Source organism: Nomascus leucogenys, chromosome 25 (genome assembly GCF_006542625.1).
Source record: "Nomascus leucogenys isolate Asia chromosome 25, Asia_NLE_v1, whole genome shotgun sequence".
NCBI classification, from domain to species: Eukaryota; Metazoa; Chordata; class Mammalia; order Primates; family Hylobatidae; genus Nomascus; species Nomascus leucogenys.
In genome coordinates this window covers 9177566-9186687 of record NC_044405.1, presented here as the reverse complement: position 1 = coordinate 9186687, position 9122 = coordinate 9177566, and the positions used below count along the sequence as shown (strand labels likewise).

Below are 9122 nucleotides of genomic sequence, written 5' to 3'. Positions count from 1 at the left end.
TATAAAAACTTTTTTTAAAAACTGTAGGTTGTAAAGGTTTTTCCCTATGTTATATCCTAAAAGTCTAATAGTAAATTTTTTCTCATTAAACTTTTTAAATGAGTCTCAAAATTCTGTGACAAATTTTTGGTCAAGTTGTTTCCATTAAAAAGTACTGATTTTAAAAACTAATAATTTAAACCTGCCACACCCAAAAAAGAAAACCAAAGTGGTCCACAAAACCTTCTCCTTTCCTTCTGAAGTTTTCACGATGCATTGTTATCATGAACCAGTCTTTTACTACTAAACTTAAATGGCCAATTGAAACTAACAGTTCTGAGGCTGTTATTCCACCACTGATTAAGACCAGGGTGGCAGGTATTACGCATAATATTCATTTATCCTTCCGAGCTTTCTGTGCAGACTTGGTGACCTTGCCAGCTCCAGCAGCCTTCTTGTCCAATGCTTTGATGACATCCATGGCAACTGTCTGTCTCATATCACGAGCAGCAAAGTGACCCAGAGGTGGATAGTCTGAGAAGCTCTCAACACACATGTGCTCGCCAGGAACCGTATCAACGATGGCAGCATCACCAGACTTCAAGAATTTAGGGCCATCTTCCAGCTTTTTACCAGAACAGATATCCATCTTTTCCTTCAGCTCAGCAAACTTGCATGCAATGTGAGCCGTGTGGCAATCCAGTACAGGGGCATAGCCAGTACTGAACTGGCCTGGATGGTTTGGGAGAATCACCTGAGCAGTGAAGCCAGCTGCTTGCATTGGTGGGTCGTTTTCGCTGTCACCAGCAACGTTGCCAGGACGAGCATCCTTGACAGACACTTTTCTTGACATTGAGGCCCACATTGTCCCTAGGAAGAGCTTCACTCAAAGCTTCATGGTGCATTTCTACAGATTTTACTTCAGTTGTAACATTGACAGGAGCAAAGGTGACCACCATACCAGGTTTGAGAACATCAGTCTCCACTTGGGCAACAGGAAAAGTACCAGCACCACTAAGGCTTGTCAGTTGGACGAGTCTGTGGTAGGATGCAGTCCAGAGCCTCAAGCAACGTGGTTCCACTGGCATTGCCATCCTTACTGGTGACTTTCCATCCCTTGAACCAAGGCATGTTTAATATGTAAATTTATGATTGATTTTTATTTAATATTAACGTAGGGTGTGGTTTTTTTGTTTCCCTTATGAACAGCCAATGACTTCAGCACCATTTGTTAAAAGTACCATGCTTACTCCAGGAATTGCTTTGTACCTTTGTGAAAAGTCAGTTGGCTGTCCTTGTTTGGAAGTTATTTCTGGGTACTCCATTCTGTTTTGTTTATCTTTGTTGTATCTCTACCTCTTAAAACGGTACCGTCATGAGTATAGTAGCCATATAGTTAAGTTTTCATATTGACTAGAGTGAGTCTACCCATTTTATTATCTAAAATATTGCTTTAACTATTTTCATTTCCTCTCATTTCTATACAACTTTTACAATACAACTTTTAGAATTGCTTGTCTAGAAAAGTCTTAGGGGGATTTTCAAAGGAATTGCAATGAACATTTCTCTCAATTTGGGGAGAATTTACATCTTCCACGTAATTCTTCCAACGTATAAACTTTGAGGTGCTATTTATTTAGATTTTCTTTAATATTGCAATATTCAGTATACAAGTACACTTACATATATTTTTATTTTGTCTATTGAATTTTTCAGTTTTAAAGTTTCCGCGTTTTTAATCTTCTATTTTTTCATGTGTCTATTTCTGTGCTATATTTTCTTTTTCTTTCCATTTGTTTCAAATGTATTTGTAATTGCTTGTTGAAACAGTTAATAATAGCTGTTTTAAATTTCTTTTGTGATCATTTAAATATTTCTGTCATCTTAGTTTTAGTATCTGTTGACTTTCTCATTTTATTTAACATGAGATATTACAGATTCTTGCTATAATGAGTGACCTTCAATTAAAATCTTGACATTTTTATAGCATGTGGTGAGACATTTGACCTTATTTAAAACTTGAATTTTAGCAGGCATCCTCTGACATTGTTCCAGCAGCTGAAAGGTGGAATCAACTCCTTACTGCTACATTGGAATATGAATTTATTATGCCAATGTTAGAATTAGACTTTTGAAACACACTCTACTTCTTATATACTCTAAGTAATATTGAATTTCTGGGCTCACCAATAACTATCATGGATCTTTTTAAAAATGATGATGTTCATGACACAATATTTTAATCACTGTAGTTTTTATAATAGATTGATAACTAGAATGACAGGCCACCCTGCTTACTCTTCCTCAGGAGTGTCTTGGTAGCATTATTATTTTGCTTTTCTATAACATTCAGATTCAGCTTGTCAATGTTCTTTATAAGTAAACACCATGTAAAAATTTTTAAATTGCATTCAATTTATTAATTAACAGAGAATTGATACCTTTACAGTAATGGGTCTTTCACACCCATAAGCAAATTATCTTTACATAATTAGATCTTTTCTAATAATCTTCATTGAGAATTAAAATTTTCTCTGGGCAAATTTTAGATCATTGTTATACTGATATCTAGATATCCTTGTTTTTGTTTACATGTTTAACATTAATATATTTTAATTATATTTTTTAATTTTACAGACAGATACAAAAATGTAATTGAGGTTCTTTTTTCAGGCCTAAACTAATCAAATTGAGTTTAGATGTCGTGTTTATTTGTATTGCTGTTTTTCAGAAAACCTTTTGTGTTCTATGCAGGTAATCGAATTATTTTGAAAAATAAAAGTTTATTTTTTTCTATCAAAATTCGAGTATTTCCTCCCTATATAATACTACTTAACCTTATATTTTCTTGATATAACACAATGGTTTGGAGTTGCAGTACCATAATAAATAAAAGTGTTATAGCAGTCATCTTTGTTTAATCTATGATCCCAAATGATAAGCATTCAATATTTTTTATTAATGTGTTTTATTTACTCCTCACATTGTTTGTGTCTCTGTCTGTAAATAGCCTTTGTTGGGACAGAGTATCCCTGCTCTTTTCTTGTTTGAGAAGATTTATATTAATGGACAGATGCTACATTTTTTATTTTAGATTTTAGATTTTTTTTCTGCATCTATCAAGATCATGCTATTTTTTTTTACCTTTATGTTTTGATAACGTGGTTGAAAGTTTATCTACCACTGCAGTCCTACATAAATCCTGGTCAATATAATATACTTTTGTTTGGTTTCTCTATTGGTTTTATATGTCGTAGGAGTTGATTTTCTAAAAATTTTTGTTTAGGATTTTGCTTTTACGTTCATTGAAAAAAACGGATTATCACTTTACTTTCTGTTCTTTATTAAATTTTGGTATTAAGGCCTTATAAGATAATAAGTTGGGAAGAGCTTTCTTTTTCCCAGTTTTTGGGAGAAGTTTCTGTAATGTTTATTGCTTTTTCAAATTTGAGCAGAATTTAGTGGGGAAAGCATATGGAAATAGAAATTTATTTGGAAAGAGTTTAAATTGTAGATTAAAGTTTTTAATGGTAGAGAATTAAATATGCATATTTTATTAGGGGAGTATACAGTGATGTAACTAGTGGCCACAGCACTCCCTGAGGAGCTCATCGTACTTGTGTGATTTTGGAAAGAGTTTTTTCCAACACTTTAAACCATGGAGAAACAGAGACATCTCCTTGTTATTATCTTTTAAGAAGTGAATTTTGTTTTTCTAGTTCTTTATCTCAGTGCATATGTAAATCTTTTTGGACAGAATAGATATAGAGGTTTTAGACTCTGCTCCTCATTGTGTGTTTATCCAAGGCTCTCCCTTATCTTCTCAAGCCTGCCTTAAACATATTAAGGTCTTTGGATTCCTAGGGCATTTATTAGTATCAGAGACCACTTAGCTTCCTTGATTTTATATAAATGAGTAAAAATATGTGTAAGAATTAGTAATATGATTAGATCAGTGTAGTTAATGTTAATAATGCAAGGATACCAGTCATTTCACCTTTAATACACACCTGTCATGGCAACATCTTATTTTCACATCAATTTTAAACTAAACAAGCCAATTATAGGGTATAATAAGAAGGGTTCAACACTAAAACTTTATAGGTTTACCTTTCCACAGAGTAATTAAACATATTCTCTCAGTTTAAAATTAAAGAACAAAGAAATATACATAATAATAATTGAGAGAATAAATATTCAAGATTCAGCAATTATTTATGAATGATTTTTACATTTTGTTTTCATTTTAAAAGCCTATCGTAGATACAGTGTTTAATGCTAAATGAATGACTAATATTAAATATTGTCTGAACCATTACATTTTTAATAAGATTTGTTCTGATAAATCACAAGGAGTCCAAAGGAATTCACCCATCCACTTAAATGCTCATTGTTATTAAAAGAAGAGAGAATTTATGTCAGGGTGTTTTTTAGATTTACTATTTCCAAGAGCAGAACAAATTATTTTCTGTAGGCTAAAAATGAAAACTATTTATCTTCATCCTTGTATCCAAACTATATTTCACAGCTCATGAGACTCAAATGGGAGTCACTTTTCAATAAAATTCATGCTTGATTTTTTTTTTACAGTTAAAAAACAAAAATGTTTATAGTGAGTGGGGGGTTACTGTCAGAAAGAGGGGCTACAAAATAATCCATCATATAATAGAGACATGATATTAATGGTTTTGAGTCTTATAAAAGGCAGATATTATGTTGAGGAGAGTTAAAAAAGCTGGCACTGCATTTTGAAATGACAGTAGAATGAAGTCTATCTACAGAATGATTATTCATAATACAGTAAAAAGATTTTGGATGAATAGTAATAATCAGGCATTTTTATGCAAATTTTTGACCATCTCTCATTTCCTGAATACAAAAATATATGTTTATAATCAAATAAACATATAAAGTGCCCATTGCATATGCATATTTTGTGTATTCAATTGTGCTGACTCCCAAATTCATAAGTTGAAGCCCTAAGCTAAAGTGACTATATTTAGATATATGGCCTTTAACAAGGTAACTAAACTAAACTTAAATGAGGTCCTAAGGGTGAGACCCTAAATCAATATTACTAGTGTTTTTATAAGAAGAGAAAGAGACACCAGAGATGCACACACAAACAAAAGACCCTCTGAGGACACATCTGGCAGACGCTTTCTGCAAGTCAAGGAGAGAGACCTCAGGAGAAAATAAACCTGCCAATACCTTAACTTTGACTTCCAGCCTCAAGACCTGTAAAAAAATAAATTTCTGTTATTTACATCACCTAGTCTCAGGTATTTTGTTATGGCAGTCCTAGCAGACAACTACACATATTAATAGAAAAGGTGATTATGTGAAGGAGAAAAAAAAATTTGGAAAATTACTGTGTTTGTTTTTTCTAAATGTCATAATAAAATACCCCAGGTTGTGTGGCTTAAACAACAGAAATTGATTTTCTCATTGTTCTGGAGGCTGGAAGCGTAAGAACAAGATGGTGACAGATTTGGTTTCACCTGAGACCTCTCTCCTTGGCTTGCAGAGGGCAGACTTCACTGTGTAATCAGATAATCTGTGTGTGCACTTCTGAGGTTTCTCTGTCTGTGTCCTGATCTCCTCCTCTTGTATGGAAACCAGACTTATTATATTAGAGCCCATCCTAATGACCCTACTATAACATAATTACCTCTTTAAAGGCAGTATCTTCAAATACAGTCACAGTCTAATATACTAGAGGTGAGGACTTCAACATATAAATGCTGGGGACATAGTTTAGCCATTCCAGTTACCTTTACATAACTCATTTTCAAAACAGGGTTAAAAAGGTGAAATGAAAAGAGTATTTTAATTTGGAACACATAATCTTCTAAGAAGATACATTTTAGTGGCAAATTGCTACATGGAGAACATATATAGTTATGCAATTGCTTACATCACTTTGTTTAAGATTTTTAACAAAAAGTTTGCCACTAATAAAATGGAAAAATAGATGTATACAATTTTATTATTTAATGTCAATATTTTGTAGTTTGAGACATTAGCTGAGAATTAATGTTTCTTTACTGGATGGTAAACTAACCACATCATTTTTGTTTTGTTTGTTTTTGCTTTCATTATGAAAGGTGATGGCAAAATATCTATAAAATAGATAAATTATATGTGAACCTCTTTATCCCTTTCAGAAAGTATCAATTTATTGAAATTGTGCTTTATATCACTTCAATGCCCCAGTGATTATTTCAAATCAAATTTCAAATATTATATTGTGGCATCTATGAATAATTCTTCAAAATATGGAATTAGAAAAACTTTTTTTTTTCCTTTACAGAAACACGTAATCACAGAACCATGATCCTATTGACCACATTTAGGGTAAACTTTTCATTTGAATGAATGAGATATTAGAAGTAATTACATAATTTATTATAACTTATATGATGTGTCAAAATTTTCTTATTAAGGATTTTGAGAAATTGTTAAATTTATGTTCTTATGTCAAATGAAAATTAGAAAGAATATTTAAAATTTTACTCAAATTTTAGATATGTTACTTAAGTCTAGAATAAGATTTATCTAACCAGAATTCTGTGAAGTAACACTGAGGTATATAAGGTAAGATGATAAAATAAATCAATTATTGATTTCTACATTAGTGCACAATGACAGCGACTGAGAAATCCCATTAGCAATTTCATTCATGGTTTTCCAGCCCTGTATATCAGTATTCAATATGACCATGTTTACTTGATTGAGTCAGTTCTACATTTGATAGTAATGACCATTGATAATCACTGAACGTGGGATTGCAGGGAACTGATGTTACTCCCTCCTTCTGGAATAACTTACCCCAACCTCTTTTTATAGGCTGCTGACTAACTTAATGAACCGAACGGATTAAAATGGTGCAAGAGAAAAGGGCATTTTTACACAAAAGGAAGCATTTTCTGTGTTCCAGTTCAGCTGTTCCATTGACATTTGGTGTTGTTATCAATGTGAATTACATAAGTTAGAGGTAAAATGTATGGTAAAGTTTCTGTGTTGTTATGATATTTGACTATTGAATTATTCTGAATATTTATTGCATTGTTTAATGAAGTTTGTCCTACAATTATATTTGGGATTTTTACATGGAAATTGTCATACAGAAAAGGATAATTTGACGCCTAGGCTTATGAGTAATTCTTATAAAGTTGATGACACATCGTAATAATATTTTTAATCACTTCAGCACATTAATGGGACGAAGAAAAAAGAAACATACAAAAGAAGTGCTAGTTATTAATATATTAACTGTATATAGTATAAAATATTACTATATTTTATATGAGCTGATAATCCAATCAGGCCTATGACATTTCGTATTGTGTGTGAAACAATGTACAAATGCAGAAGGGCTCCTGCAAAGGAACGGGCAATGTTATCACAAGGTGACATTTATAACCTGACAGAAGATGCTGAGGTTTTTATTTATTTATTTATTTTTGGTAATAACAGACAAGCAAGTTTCTGTATCCAGACTGACGCGTCAACCATGATCTAGAATTTGCAAGATGTGTAATTTACTTTGACTTTCAAGAAAACGTCTTCTGATCTGAGGAACTTCCCAAGATATCAAAGGTAAAGGTATATTTAAAGATTTTTTATTTATATTTGAACATAACATGCCTTGAAAGAAGTCTTTTGGCATCCATAATATATTAGCATATATTAGGGTTCTCCAAAGAAATATAACTAGTAGGATATAAATAAATATATATATATATACACACACAAACACACACATGCATTTATTTGTGATAAAGCATTGGCTCATATGTTTGTGGAGGCTGAGAAGTCCCAGGATCTGCAGTTGACAAGCTAGAGAAACAATGTATAGTTCTAGCCTGTCTGAAGACCTGAGTGTCAGGTGAGCTGATGGTATAAGTTCCATTCCAAAAGCTGGCGAGCGATTTTAAAATGAGAAGTATCTCCAAGGCTAGCCATGTCTGTTACCATCCCGAGTGATGCCTCCAAAGGCTGAGTTTTATCAAGACCTGTGGTAATATCAGCTGAGTTGGGAGGCTGAGGCAGGAGAATGGCGTGAATCCAGGAGGCGGAGCTTGCAATTAGCTGAGATCGCGCCTCAGCACTCCAGCCTGGGCAACAGAGGGAGACTCTGTCTCAAAAAGAAAAGGAATTTCGATCACTTTTTTGATCTTGATGTTTACTTCATGATGTAGTTCAGCTTGGAAAACTGACCATTCTCAGATGGGATTTTGTACGTTTCTTTGGTAAGCCTAATACTTTTGCCAGGAGAATGATTGGGCATCTAGGAGAGTGATTTGTTGCCCCTCTGGATACATCAAAATAATGGACAATAGACAAGGTCATTTAGGCAACAGGTGACAAGGTGATCAACATCCATTGGAAGGAGACATTCTGTCATATGGAACTGATACATGGTCACTGCCGGTCAGAGTCAGCCTTTCCAAGATGTCTCACTGTCTTGGGGAAGCCAACTTCCTTCAGTTAGGACTCTGCAACACTCAGCCTAGGTAACAAGAAGGAGAGAAAAAGACCTTCACAATATTCCAACTCCCCATTTCATGCTTCCTTACAGAGGCATCAATATTTTTCAGATTGTTCTTTTTAATGTTTTTTTCATTATGACATACCCATATTTTCTTCATTAGTGTTTTTATTGTCATTGCTGTATTTTACTTCCCTTTTCATTTCTTCCTTCATGATCTGTGCTTTCATTTCCTTCCTTCTTTATTTCTCTTATTTTAATTTCTCTTACTACTCTCCACATTTCTTTCACTGTCTTCAATCAACTTATTCATAATTTGAAACTATTATGCATTCTATTGTATTTTGACTTTTTTGCTATATTACCGCTATTTGAGAATTTGAGTTATATTTCAGCAAGTTATATTCATCATATTTTATTCTTTATTATTTATTTATTTATTAATTTTTGAGATGGAGTCTCGCTCTGTCACCCAGGTTGGAAGGCAGTGGTGCCATCTTGGTTCACTGCAAGCTCCGCCTCCAGGGTTCACACCATTCTCCTGCCTCAGCCTCCCGAGTAGCTGGGACTACAGGCACCCGCCACCGCGCCCGGCTAATTTTTTTGTATTTTTAATAGAGATGGGGTTTCACCATGCTAGCCAGGATGG

The 9122-nt window shown here is 33.4% G+C and overlaps 1 pseudogene; it reads right to left on the bottom strand.

Annotated features, from left to right (window-relative positions):
- Positions 1-373: 373 nt before the first annotated feature.
- On the bottom strand, positions 374-1110 carry LOC100592310 (annotated as a pseudogene).
- Between the last annotated feature and the right edge of the window lie 8012 nt (positions 1111-9122).